At 42.0% G+C, this 14664-nt stretch overlaps 1 long non-coding RNA gene across 2 annotated transcripts in view; it reads right to left on the bottom strand.

Annotated features, from left to right (window-relative positions):
* LOC141133289 (uncharacterized) overlaps window positions 1-14664 on the bottom strand; it is a 375137-nt gene that overhangs the window by 50822 nt on the left and 309651 nt on the right. The window contains exon 3 of one of the 2 annotated variants that reach the window (XR_012243041.1): window positions 5780-5970. The exons of the other annotated variant lie outside the window; for it this stretch is intronic. This is a non-coding gene — a long non-coding RNA (uncharacterized lncRNA). Of the gene's footprint in view, window positions 1-5779; window positions 5971-14664 lie in introns of those variants that run through there. 2 annotated transcript variants of the gene reach the window in all.

The following is a 14664-nucleotide window of genomic DNA, read 5'->3' as shown; positions in this document are numbered from 1 at the left end:
AGTGCTACCCTCATAAGGGCCGCTGGTGAATGTGGTCGTCCCCCACCCTACACATCCGGGCACACAAATTTCCAGTTGCTCAGAGACAAGAAACAGTCCTTGCAGCTTTGTTTGTTTTTTTTTTTTATCAGGGGAATTTAACTTGGATGGGGAAGGGTGCATATCGGATGCCCATTTGATCAATGAAACTCTGTAGGGACTTGAACTATATACACTCCGATATATACATTCTCTCCTCTTCTACCTCCAGCACACACTTGCTTGCAGACTATCACCCCCAGGACCAGCTAGCACAGGTTCCAGACCCAGCACAGTCTCAGCTGGGTCTGCTTAAATTCCCTTTGCAGACGGGCCCCTATGGTGTAGCAATAATGGAAGTCTTTGGTGTTAGCTGGCCTACAGGCTAATACTCCTAGTACCACCTCTCCAGGCACTGCCAACCCTCCTGGCTGCAGCTGTCCCTTTCTTCCACTGCTGGTGCTACCACAGTCCTCCTGACTGGCTCTGCACCCATCCAAGACTACTCCATTCCAGTACTCTCAGGTGTGCCTCCCAGTCCTCTTGATTGTGTGTCACTCAACTGCCCACTTGGCTGTTCCTGTTCCTCCTGGAGACTTGCCTGGCAGTCCTCTTCTTGCTCCCAGTGCCTCCTGACAAGGACACCTTCGTGGGTTTTTAGAAGGTCCCATCCACCCCTGGGTCTAACACTCCATCTCCAGCTTCCACCTGAACTCTCCTCCCCAGCTGGGCTGACCCAGAGTATTTGAGGGTGCCTGCCCCCTGCCAACCCAAGTTAGGGATTGGTCAGGGCACTCAGAATACTCCAGGCAGCTCCACCTTACTTCCCCTCCCATCTTTTTAGAAGGTTCCAGTACATTCTAGAAATAGGGGGGAGGTCTCAGTGATGCTGCCTGTGAGTCATCCAGCTCTCCCCCGATCTCTGCTTAACCCAGGAAATACACAGACAGGTTTGGCTGCCAGTGAAGTCTGCACAAATTTACCTACACTTAAACACACAAAAACTATCTACACTTCTAGCACTAGAGGGTGATACAAGTAATGCAAACAAAACTTTAGGAAAAGTTGTGGCAGAGACTATTGAAAACCTACAGTGGAAAGAGGTCAGTCACTACCATGTTAAAATCAGTTGCAGTCACTACTTCCTACAACTAATATTCCAAAGCCAACGAGCAGCTTGTTCTTCTACTGGTTCTCCTGTATGGTAGCGGTTGTTGTGACTAACCTTAGCATCGAGACTGATTGCTATAGCCCTGTTCTCACTGACTTTTATGTTATGGTCATTTATTATTATTATCTTTGGCATCATTTGTTTTGGCATAATAGGTGAAGGAAATAGGGAATGCAATTGGATTGTGTTACTTGCGTTATTTTAACTGACAATTGCGTGGACATGCGACACTGTACCCAAATAAAATGTATGTTCTTTTTTCCCAAAAAACAGAGCTTTCTTTTGGTGGTATTTGATCACCTCTGTGTTTATTTTTTGAGATATAAACAAAAAGGCCTGACAGTTTTGACAATAAAAACCTAATTTTTTTACTTTCTGCTATAAAACATATACAATAAAAAAATGTAAAAAATCTAATTTCTTCATCAATTTAGGTCAATATGTATTCTGCTACATATTTTTGGTAAAAAAAGTCCCAATAAGTGAATACTGATTGGTTTACGCAAAAGTTATAGCGTCTACATACTATGGGATATATTTATGGAATTTTTAGCTATTTATTTAGTTTTTACTGGTAATGGCAGCGATCAGCGACTTTACTGCAATATTGCGGTGGACATTTTGACACCAGTGGGGACCAGTGACACTAATACATTATTATTATTATTATTATACAGGATTTATATAGTGCCAACAGTTTACGTAGCGCTTTACAACTTGAGGGTAGACAGTACAAATACAATACACTTTGATACAGTAGGAATCAGAGGGCCCTGCTCCTTAGAGCTTACAATCTAAGAAGGAAGGTCAAAAGATACAAGAGGTAATAACTGTGGGTGATGTGCTGATTGAGAAGATAAATGTACAGTTGTTAGGTGGGGGCCAGATAGGCTTCTCTGAAGAGATGAGTTTTCAGGGATCGTCTGAAAGTGGATAAAGTAGGAGAAAAACGGACGGATTGGGGTAGAGCATTCCAGAGGATGGGGGAGGCTCTGGAGAAGTCCTGAAGGCGAGCATGGGATGAGGTGACAAGGGAGTTTGAGAGCAGGAGGTCTTGGGAGGAGCGAACACATTGATCAGAGCTACAAAATACGCACTGTTGCTGTACTAATGACACTGGCTGGGAAGGGGTTAACATCAGGGGCGATCAAACGTTTAACTGTGTGCCTAGCCAGTGCTTGTGTACTGTGTGGGAGCGGCTTTTACTAGGGGAAGGCATTGATCCAGGAACACAGGAGCAATGTCTTCCGTACTGACAGAATGGTGATCTGCTTTGTTTACATTGTTTACTTGGTTCTGCCTCTCTGCCTAATGATCCGCGAGTGCTGGCGGACATCGAGTCCACTGTACCCACAGATCAGCTCCCACTGTGTATAATCACAGTGGGAGCAGGTCGCCTGCGGTGCATATGCGCATCCTTGACCCGGAAGTGTAGGAAGTGTAGGATCTCGTACTAGGTATTCTGTATAAGTAAGTTATACAGTTGGCAAGCGGTTAAGCATAGGCATAGTTTTAAAGCCCCCCTGGGCAAATTGTCGACAATGCCTTTTCCAGAACTGGATATCAATGACCCAATGCTGTAGTCTGGGCTTGCAGAGCCAGGTTCTTTTGTCAACCGGCCTGCTCATGATGACACCATTTGAAGCCTGGGACGACCCTGCCACTGGACAGCCAATAGCAACACACATGCCTGATGAAGGGATCCTGCGTGATGCAGAAACATTGCACTCTCTTGTTTTTAATGTAACCATTCTTAAATAAAATCCGTTTGGATTTGACCTGAAGATCCGTGGTGTGCTGGCAAATATCTACTGTGTCATGTATGATCCAGTTTGCAGCTGGTTATTGCTACAGCACCCAATATCTTCGAACCTTCTCTCCAAGAACGTGTGTGATGGGAATATTAGCCAATAGGCAGGTCCCATGTCATCTAGGTAGCAACATTGACCCCCAATGATAGATCTTCCAAATCTACTGTAAGAAGAGTACATTTATATACCTCCAATTAGTGAATTAACTATTGTAGGAGGCCACGGTCTAGACCAGGACAGGTGATACACTTGTCCATCTTTTGAGATGTAAATTTGTGGCTTGATGGACAAGTGTTCTCCCTGCAGGCATGCATAAAGAAGGCTTTCCCTGTAGGGTCTATAAACTTTCCTTTCCCCACCTGTAAGCAGTGATTAGGATCTATTTTAATGAGACCCACCCTGTTCCCCGTTTGATTTGGGCTGGGCTTTTTTCCTTGGGAAAGGTAAAAAAGAGGAAGAAGAAGTTTGAGAAGGGGCTGATGAGAAGAAGCCTTGGAGTTCCTCAACATGATGTAGTAAGCTGTCCTGAGAGTTTTCCACTTGGTGGGTCTGTCTGGCCTGCAAGTACCTCCAGGGAATGGAGGTGTGAGAATGAAGTGTGAAGTGAGGACATCAGAATGCTGGCTGGCAACCCCTCTGTCTAGGACAGGGATCCTCAAACTACGGCCCTCCAGCTGTTGCAGAACTACACATCCCATGAGGCATTGTAAAACTCTGACGTTCACAGACATGGCTAGGCATGATGAGAATTGTAAAACTGGAGGGTCATAGTTTGAAGACCGTTGGTCTAGGATATGTATATCTGTTATCTGGAATATGTTCCCTGAGACTGGGATGTTTTACGACATTCTTAAATTGGTCACTGGAAGTCATTGGAAAACCAGGATCTGATTGGACAGTCTTTAACCTCTTCACGCCTGCTGCACGCACACATGCAGTCACTCAGCCGGTTGGCATTAACACAGAGCAGCCGCATATATAAAGCCCTGTTAAAACAAATTACCAAATTAACAGGTTTCTGTTCACTTTGAATATCCAATCACATGCAGAAGCTTTTCACATGATTAGGTTATTGAAGTGAATATTTACACAATTTTCCACTCCTGTCATAAATCAAAGCCCAATTATCAGAAGGAATGATGTGATTTCTATAGAGTTATAAACACCTGTACGTGTTACATTTATATAATTAGTGAGGGAAAAGCTCTCTAGTGGAGCCACAGATAGCAGTAGAAACCCAACAGGGGTTCTAATCCTTCCCAGCTTTATCCAAAATTAACATTTTGGCTGAACATAACTTCAAATCCAAAGGAGGCTTAAAGCCCATTTGAACTTTCAGTTTAAATCAGTTAAATGCAATTATTGTAATTAAGCTTAAAGTAGTAATAAACCCTCAGCGTTTTCTAGTTCAATACAGGAAGCACAATAAAATAAACATTCCATAAATTATTAGATTGTAAGCTCTTCTGAGCAGGGTCCTCTTAATCCTCTTGTATTTTATTGTATTATAACTGTATTGTCTCCCTTTTATATTGTAAAGCTCTGCGTAAACTGTTGGCGCTATATAAATCCTGTATAATAATAATAATAATAATAATAATAATAAATAAACTACTCCTAATGAAACCTGGAGACAAGTGCAGCTTAAAATCTTACACAAAGGAGCAGATTTACTAAAACTGGAGCACACAGAATCTGGTGCAGCTGTGTATAGAAACCAATCAGCTTCCAGGTTTTATTGTCAAAGCTTAATTGAACAAGCTGATTACTATGCACAGCTGCACCAGATTCTGTGTGCTCCAGGCTTAGTAAATCTCCCCAAAGTATATTATGCCTTCAACATACCCATCCAACATGCTTCTCGTATCAACTGTCTCGCCAGCTATCAAAATGTCACTCTAACACACCTGATCTAAATCATTGATTATGGTCATGTCTACAAATTAAACTAGTATGGTCCCAAATTTTAAAAGATAAGTTTTTGTTATTTTGTTCAAAATCATACTTACCTAGGTGGATGCAGCATCGGTCCGTTACTGCATCTGTCCCCTGCCGGCTCTGAAACTGAGAAATGGGCGATCAAACACTACCGATCACTCGAGTCTCAGAGCTCTGTGAGCAGATAACTGCTGACTGTCAGTCACCAGCTCTCTGCTGTGCCCCCCCCCCCCACACTCACTGGCGCGCTGGGCTGTAGAGGGGGCAGAAGCAGCTGGTTCAGGCTCTCAGCGGCTTCCCAAGAGGCTGAGCCAGGTGCCAGTCCAGGGTTGTGGGTGGATCCTGACTTTTATTGTCGTGATCCTGCCCCAGTCTGAACCGGCACTGTGACGTCAGCCAACAGCGGGCTTCATCCCGCTGTCTGCTGAAAACGAGTCACAGGAGTGCAGAATGAACTGTCCTCCTGTGATCCACAGAAGTACAGCCAAACGAGCTTTGACTGTACTTCTCCTTTAACGTATTTGGATCATGTGATGAGACGGGTATGCCCCCTTTCTACTTCTTTGCTACTATTCCAAGCCAGCTCTCAATTTGAAAGGACGACCCCTCCCTTAAATATATTTAAACAACTTGTTTTTCTGGTAAAAAAAATATTACTGACATGTTGGATCAAACTGCACCTTCCTTCCAACTTAGATCTCTCAAAAAACATGCTACAAACTCATGCTTTTAGACAAACTGGAAGCAAACATCAAGATTAGAGATGTGCACAATGGAAACAATTGTTTTGTTTTGTATTTATTCGTCAAGTAAATCATTTTGTTTTAATCAATATGTTAGACTGATTCGTTTTTGGAATTCATTTTGTATATTCAGATTCATTTCTTATATTCGTTGTTCAATCAATTCGTATTTTCAGAAGTTCTGTTATTCTTTTGTTATTTCAGAAGATTGGCTATATCCCTGCTAGTCCATCCCACAAAGAGAAATGGAATGAGCTGATTGGATGAGATCGACTGGTGTCTCGTGCATCTGAAAGTAACGAATAGAACCAAATTAATTTCAGATTTATTGTTATGTTATGATACAGAGATTCTGATGGATCCACCTCCATCCAACCCAAACACAATTTATTATTATTTATTTATTTCAGGTACTTATAGTGCCGTCAATTTACGCCTCGCTTTACATATACATTTAACATTCACATCAGTCCCTACCCTCAAGGAGCTTACATCCTAAAGCTCCGTACACACGATTAGACTTTCCGACGGGAAATGTTGGATGTGAGGTTGTTGGCGGAAATCCAACTGTGTGTATGCTCCATCGGACAATTGTTGGCTAGCAGGTTCTCAAATTTTCCACCAACAAATGTGTGTTGTCAGGTTTTCCGAGCGTGTGTACACAAGTCCGTTGGACAAAAGTCCAAAGTACAAACACGCATGCTCAGAAGCAGAAGCGGTCGGTCTTGTAAACTAGCGTTTGTAATGGAGAATTAACATTTGTGACGTGGCAAATTATGAAATCTCCAAATGCAGCGCACAATTCTCTTCTTCTTTAATGGGATAATAATGAAGCTGCTTTGCTGGTAATACTGATGGAGTTATTGCAAACTAATTTTCAAAGGCTTTTTTTTTTTTTTTAAGTGATATCAAGAATAATATTATTATGTTTTGTTTTTTCTTATTTGTGCAAGTTACCACAACACCATTATCCCATAGTTTTTAAGAACAAAGATACAACTATGTTGGTGTCCCTTGTTAATTTTACATTGTATTTTTTAAAGTGTAACTGCCTACTCCCAAACTGTCATTTGAAGTAAAACAACATATTAAAAAAATAAATAAAAATTAGACATGCTATCTGCCAATAACCAAAAACTACATTCTATGCATCCAAAAATATAGAAAATATACCAAATCAAATCATTATTCAACCAAAAAAATAATGTCAAGGCAATAACTCCAAAGTCAATAATAAATAACAGGTTATCTCCTCCAATTCCGCAACATGTCTGGTTGACGAACGGCCGTTCAGAAACCAACTGAAAAGCACGAAATGAAAAGCGATAAATGTAAAACACGAAAAGAAAAGCGCGAATCAACACTCACCAAACTTCTGCTAACACGAAATTAGCAGAAGGAGCCCAAAGGGTGGCGCTAAAGAGCTGAAAAACCACGTAGTACGTTAAGTACATCACTACGTTCGGAATTGTTGGCCAACATTTGTGTGACCGTGTGTATGAAAGACAAGTTTGAGCCAACATCCTTCAAACAAAATTCCACAGTTTTGTTGTCAGAAAGTCCGATCGTGAGTACGAGGCATAAGGTCCCTAACACACATTCATACATGCTAGGGGCAATTTAGACAGGATCCGATTAACCTACCAGCATGTCTTTGGATAATAAGTAGGAATCATATTTGTGTTTTATACCTTACAGTATGTATTGTAATATGTTTCCATTTCATATGTAGTTCATTTTTTACAATAATAAATAATGGTAATGCAAAAAGAATCCTCTGAGGCCTCATGTACACTGCTGCTGGTAAACGGACGTTCAGAAGCAGTTGGACGTTTTTTCAGCTGCCCCTGAACTCATCCAATGTTATCTTATGTGTACAACTTCAATATCGCACAAAGTCAAATGACATCCTTGACTTTGTGCGGGGATATCTGAATGATGCCTGCAAGCTAGAGGCATCATTCAGATATCATTCTTTCCAGCCGGCGATTCTGTGCACCATAAGAAGGATCATAGCGGCAGTTCTGCCGCTTGATCGTTCTTATAGGCGACGGGAGAGGACGTTCCCCCCCCTCCCGCCGCCATTCGGTGCTTTTCTGTGCTCTCCCGTGCCATCGGGGGCCCAGAGAAAGAACCGGCCAGCGCCAGATGACTACGATAGAGATTTCCGGTGAACAGATGGTCACTAGTCATCTCTATGACCGTCGGAGGGCGCGACGTTATGACTTATTGGGGTCTTATTGACCCCACATCTCTCCATAAAGAGGACCTGTCACAATAGATTCCTATTACAAGGGATGTTTACATTCCTTGTAATAGGAATAAAAGTGATCAAAAAAATAAAAGTGTAAAAAAAAGGGTAAAAATAAAAAAAAATTAAGTAAAATAAAAATAATAGTAAAAAAAAAAATTTAAAAACGCCCCTGTCCCCAGGAACTCGCGCTCAGAAGCGAACGCACATGCAAGTCCCGCCCACATACGTAAACGCCGTTCAAACCACACATGTGAGGTATTGCCGCGTGTGTTATGCCCCGTACACACGGTCGGATTTTCCGACAGAAAATGTGTGATAGGACCTTATTGTCGGAAATTCCGACCGTGTGTAGGCTCCAACACACATTTTCCATCGGATTTTCTGACACACAAAGTTTGAGAGCAGGCTATAAAATTTTCTGACAACAAAATCCGTTGTCGGAATTTCCGATCGTGTGTACACAAATCCGACGCACAAAGTGCCACGCATGCTCAGAATAAATAAAGAGATGAAAGCTATTGGCTACTGCCCCATTTATAGTCCCGACGTACATGACATGTTAGGTATATATTTACTCGGCATAACATCATCTTCTACATTATTCCAAAAAAAAGGCGTTTGAAAAATGATTGCACAAATACCGTGCGGGATAAAAAGTTGCAATGACCGCCATTTTATTCCCCAGGGTGTCTGCTAAAAAAACATATATAATGTTTGGGGGTTCTGAGTAATTTTCTAGCAAAAAAATGATGATTTTTACATGTAGGAGAGAAGTGCCAGATTAGGCCTGGTATTGAAGTGGTTTGTCGTTTTTAGGCAGTTGGGTTTAGAGGACTTTTTTGGAAAGCAAAAACATTAGTTCAGATGCTGAGTTTAGAGGCATTTCAATCGGCAAACGTTTCTAAATGCGGCTAAACGCGGTAACGTGCGTTTCGTTTACAGGCGTTTTTCATTTTTGGCTATTTTGAAAAAATAAATACTTTTTTTTTAAAAACGCTTCTAAGCGCAAACGCGGCATGTAAATGCGACAAAACGGACATTTTAAACGTGGGTTACTATCTGTCAAGTTAAATTGTTCAGGAGAAGTTGTAAAAACGTCCCGTGTACATTAAGCCTGATAATTCAAGAGTCCAGGACAATCGCACCACTCTCAGGCTGGGTTCACACTATTGCGAATTGGATGTGAATTTCCCCCGCATCCAATTCGCATGTCAGGAGTCTGTGACCAGCTCTCAATGGTGCCAGTTCACACTGCCCCGGGACGGCTGCAGAGCCAATTACACAGGAGTCCTATGCGTCTTCTGGTCCGTTTCAGACAAAATTTTGAACTGTAATCAGACCTGAAACTGAGAACAGGGACGCACCGGACCCCTGCTGTGAGCCGCTATGCACGGAGGTGTGAACCCAGCCTCATCTGAATAAAACAAATTAATCCAAATTAGTATGTATTCATTAGTTATGTTATTAAGTTAAATTCATTTCCCCTTTCCCAAATTACTTTATCTCTTGGGCGGGCACATACAAATGAATTAAATGGTCTCTCAAGCTCAACCCCAATACAAAAAAAAGAATATTCACGCTGCACTCTCTAGAAGAAAAACAAATAGATCAGAATCAATTTGGATCATTTGTTATGCTGTTATGTTATTTCGGATGATTTAAAAATGAACAAAAGGCTCAAACTGTCACATCGTATCATCCAAATGAAACAAATGAATTCCAATTTATTTCAGATTCGGTAAAATTCATTACTATCGTGATTCGAACATATCTAAATTTCATCCAAATTTTCACATATCTAATCAACATACCCTTATAAAAAAAGTTCTTTGATACATGGACCCTGCATTTGCTCTATACCCGACACACACCCAATCAGAACACTTCTGATTCAGGTATTCATACATCCAGAAAAACTGAAAGGTCTCTTTAGAATTCCTCTGAATTACTTACCTTCCTCACCCATTAGGCATATTCTAACTCTGGTTTCTCAACCAGGATTCCTCCAGAGGTTGTATGGGGTTCCTTGAGCAATGAGCTATTTCTGCCTCCGAGTTCCCACTGACACCACAATTTTTTTTTTGTTATCTGTTAAGGCAGTGTTTCTCAACGCCAGTCCTTAAGGCGCCCCAACAGGTCAGGTTTTCAGGATTTCCCTTAGATGAAACGGCTGTGGTAATGACTAAGGCAGTGAAGCTGATCAAATCACCTGTGCAAAATAATGGAAATCCTGAAAACATGACCTGTTGGGGCGCCTTGAGGACTGGAGTTGAGAAACACTGTGTTAAGGGGTAATTTATCTAAGTGTAAGGAGCATTCTTCCCACTGACCATCACATTAATCTATCATGAGTTACAGATCTAGCAATTTTTAGCAGGGGTTTCCGGAGACCAGAAAGTTATTTCAAGGGTTCCTCTACGTGTTCTAACTTCTGGAACACATTGGACTGTTTATACTGAGATACAGTATATCCTCTAACCCTTCTTTATTTGTTAATGTGGATGTAAACCCGGTTAATTAAATTTGAGCTGGGCACATATATCTGCAGTGCTTTATTATCTCTCTCCAAAGCACTATGTCCCGTAGCTGTCTCCTGCTCCGTTCTTCTCTTATCAGCATAACTTCTGACAAGTTCTCAGACACATGTGATAAAACCAGGCTGGATTTTGTGTCAGGGAGGGTGCTATAAATTGATTAGCAGTAAGCTGCTCTACTCACAGGACAGCTCTGAAAGTCTCTGCCATATCAAAGCGAGTTTTCCAACTGAAGTCAATGGAAAAGAAAATAATTTGTTCCGCATTGGCTTCAATGGGATGCAATACCGCATGCGGCCAGAGGCGGGGGGCGCTGGAGAGCTTCGGAAACGTCCGAAAAGGCCCGAATACACTCTGGCTGACCTTGGCAAACCTCGGAAAGACTTCCTACCCAAGATTTGCCAAGGTCAGCCGTGCTGGACTCGGGCCTTTCCGTGCATTTCCAAACTTGACTTTCGGCTCTGGCCTGAATTGTGCTTGTTTTGCGAGACAACACTCGCAACCGAGTTACGACTTTTAAAAGTACAGTGCTCGTATTGCGAAATGCTCGTTAACCGCGTTACTCGCAATCCGAGGTTCCACTGTACTCAATATTTGTTGTATCTATGATTACAATTTTTCAATAAATATATTAAAAATAAATAAATAAAAATCCCCAGTAAACTATTTGTTAAAATTCCTACCCAGTCGTCACCAGAAAGAGTTACCAGTGGACAGTGCAGTCTCCAGTCAGTCTGTTTTTGAAAGGGAGGAGGGCAGAGCAGGGGAGTGCCTTGCTACGCTAGGCTTCTAGGCTATAGGGCTGTGTGTTTCTATTGATTCACAGTGTAGGGAGACACAGCTCTAGTCCCTGCATGCAAGGGTGGCTCCATATGATACTGCCAGACAAAGGATCTATCCTGAAACAACAGGAAATGGATTGCATGGTATGAATGTACCATGTGATCCATTGCAGTGTGTTTCCAAAGGTAGTGCATACACTACTTTTGGTGTTGTGCGGTCCAATTTCAACCTATTCAAAATGAATGGACTGAAATCACACTGCACAGAACTGCATGTAAACCACGCAGGAACACGCAGAGCCACCCTCTGTGATTTACCTGCATTGCAAAAAGCACACAGAATCTGGTGCAGCTGTGCATAGTAGCCAATCAGTTCCTAACTTCAGCTTATTCAATTAAACTTTGACAATAAAACCTGGAGACTGATTGGTATCTATGCAGAGCTGCGCTGGATTTTGCACACTCTAGTTTTAGTAAATCCCCCCTCGAAGTGTGCAAGTTTTTACAGTTCGTTTTCTTTAGAAAGCAGCCTGTTCCCTTCCAGAATGCTGCAGACAAGGATTGTTGCTTTCTGTGTGGAAGCAGCGGTCTCTCTGCAGAGAAACATACTTTGTCCTAGCCTCTTTGTACGATTTTATTTTATAGTTATTTTCAGCTTCTGCTATAGGGTTTGTGGATATTAAGGAACTCTCTCTCTCTCTCTCTCTCTCTCTCTATATATATATATGTGTATATATATATATATATATATATATATATATATATATATATATATATATATATATATATATATCTCTATATCTCTACAGGCAGTCCCCGACTTACAAACACCTGACTTATTAACGACTCCTACTTACAAACAGCCTCAATCCCGGCTGCTTGTGCTCAATGCTGGTTCTGGATACCTCCAAGCAGCTATCTTGCCACATTCCACACTGCAGTACTTCATGTACTGCATGGCCAGAAGAGCCCCAGAAGCGCCCGGGAACATCCCGCATCCCTGCACAGGCAGAAGTTACACTTACAAGCAGTGTTCCGACTTACGAACAAATTCCACTTACGATTCAACCTACAGTCCTTAATGTGTATTGGGACGCCTGCTTTTACACACACATGAACTTTAATGGCATCACAGTCTTAATCCGTAGAGTTCAGTATTGAGTTGGCCCACCCTTTGCAGCTATAACAGCTTCAACTCTTCTGGGAAGGCTGTCCACAAGGTTTATGAATGTGTCTATGGGAATGTTTGACCATTCTTCCAGAATAAGAATAATAGTAACATAGTGTGTGTGTGTGTGTGTGTATATATATATATATATATATATATATATATATATATATATATATATATATATATATATTTTTTTTTTTTTTTTCTATATATTTTAAGAGCACACTTTCTCCAGTCATGTTGCTGGGACCCCCTGCACAGATGCCCCCAGGTTATCTGTATAACAGCACTCATCTGCATCACTGCCTGCTGGAAGGTCATTATCACGCATATTGCATTCATCAAGAAGTGAATACAAATGATAATAAATAACAAATACGTAAATTATTGCATCTGTGTTTTACGTTCAAGGTCCCCGTTCAAGGACACACATGAGTCTTACATGGTCATGGCTAGCATCTTATAAAAGGCTAATGAATTTATCTTTTTTTTTCATTAAAGAATTTTTATTAAAATTTCAATACGAATAACAGAAAAATTAAAGGCAGCTGGTTCTCTTATATAACAATCAGGTATAGCAGTAAAACATTTACATACTAATCTTACTCTACAATACATGAACCCTGGCAGATAATACCTGGCACTAAGATTTCTAATTAAAGTCTCTTCCTGTCTGTAATACTCCTTTTCTATTTCTCATTGTATTTTATTGGTAAAAACCGTGAAGGACAACTTCGCCTTGTGGTAAAAATCAAAATAGCCATTGCCCAGCATTTCTTTAAAAACAAAAAAACAACCTCTATTCTGGTGCTGTTGCCCTGCTTAACTTCTGGGTTGAATAGTGGCCTGCATAATTCAATCAACGTCCTGCAAGCCCAGGCTGTCAACTATAACCCATCCACCCCGAATCCACAAGCCCTTTCAGGTCTGGTATAGGTTTTAAGGGAAACCCTACGCCAAATTTTTTAAAAAGAAACGGCGTGGGGTCCCCCCCAAATCCATACTAGACCATTAGGCCTGATATGGATTTTGAGGGGAACCCCCATGCCAATTTAAAAAAAAAATACCAGACCCTTATCCGATCATGCAGCCTGGCAAGCCAGGAAAGCTCGCTTGTCACCCCTCTCCCCCCTAAACTATACCAGGCCACATGCCCTCAATATGGGGGGGGTGTTTTGGGACAGGGGGGCTCTGGAGGTCCCCATGTTGATGGAGACAAGGGCCTCTTACCCACAACCCTGGGTTGTGTTTGTCAGAACAAGGGGGCCTCCAAATCCTGCCCCCCACTATGTGAATGAGTATGGGGTACATTGTACCCCTACTCATTCTTCAAAAAAAAAGTAAAAAATAAATAAAAACACAGACAATTTTTGACAATTACGTTATTAAAAATAAAAGTACAATGTCCCCCGATGTAGATTCATCGTCAATCACGGCGCCCGCCACCACTGGCAGACTCGCCGTGTGACAGTTATTAAATAGGTAAGGGACGGGACCACCTGGTGATGTCACTTGGTGGTACCACCCCCTCGTGACATCACCAACCGGTGCATGATGGTTCGATCATGTCATATGCTCGGATAAGGCTCTGGTATGGATTTTGGGAGTGGGGGTTCCCCTCAGAATCCATACCAGACCCCACGCCGTTTTTTCACGATTTTTTACTGCCGGGCATTTTTTTTTACTTACCTTCAGCTGTCAATGGAGAACCCCGCTGACAGCTGATGAGTCATGCGTTGTTAAGGACGCGGCAACTGGCCTGCTCTTTAACAACTAACTAGTGTTAAAGGAACCGGTGGCCGCCGGCTCCAAAAATTTGCATCTGAGCCAGATCTAAACTCGCAGCTGAACCGCTAGGTTCACACCGGACATGTGTGAACCTAGCCTAATGCCCCGTACACACAGTCGGATTTTCCGACGGAAAATTTTCGTTGGGAGCCTTTTGTCCGAAAATCCGACCGTGTGTAGGCTCCATCGGACAGTTTCCATCGGAATTTCTGTCGCACAAAATTTGAGATCTGGTTCTCAAATTTTCCGACAACAAAATCCATTTGCGTAAATTCCGATCATGTGTACACAATTCCGATGCACAAAGTGCCACGCATGCTCAGAATCAAGCAGAAGAGCCGCACTGGGTATTGAACTTCATTTTTCTCTGCTCGTCGTGCGTGTTGTATGTCATCGTGTTCTTGACGTTCGGAATTTCCGACCAGCTTTGTGTGACCGTGTGTATGCAAGTCAA

The sequence above is a fragment of the Aquarana catesbeiana genome, linkage group LG03, assembly GCF_042186555.1.
Source record: "Aquarana catesbeiana isolate 2022-GZ linkage group LG03, ASM4218655v1, whole genome shotgun sequence".
Lineage (NCBI taxonomy): Eukaryota > Metazoa > Chordata > Amphibia > Anura > Ranidae > Aquarana > Aquarana catesbeiana.
This window is presented reverse-complemented; position numbering and strand designations above follow the sequence as displayed.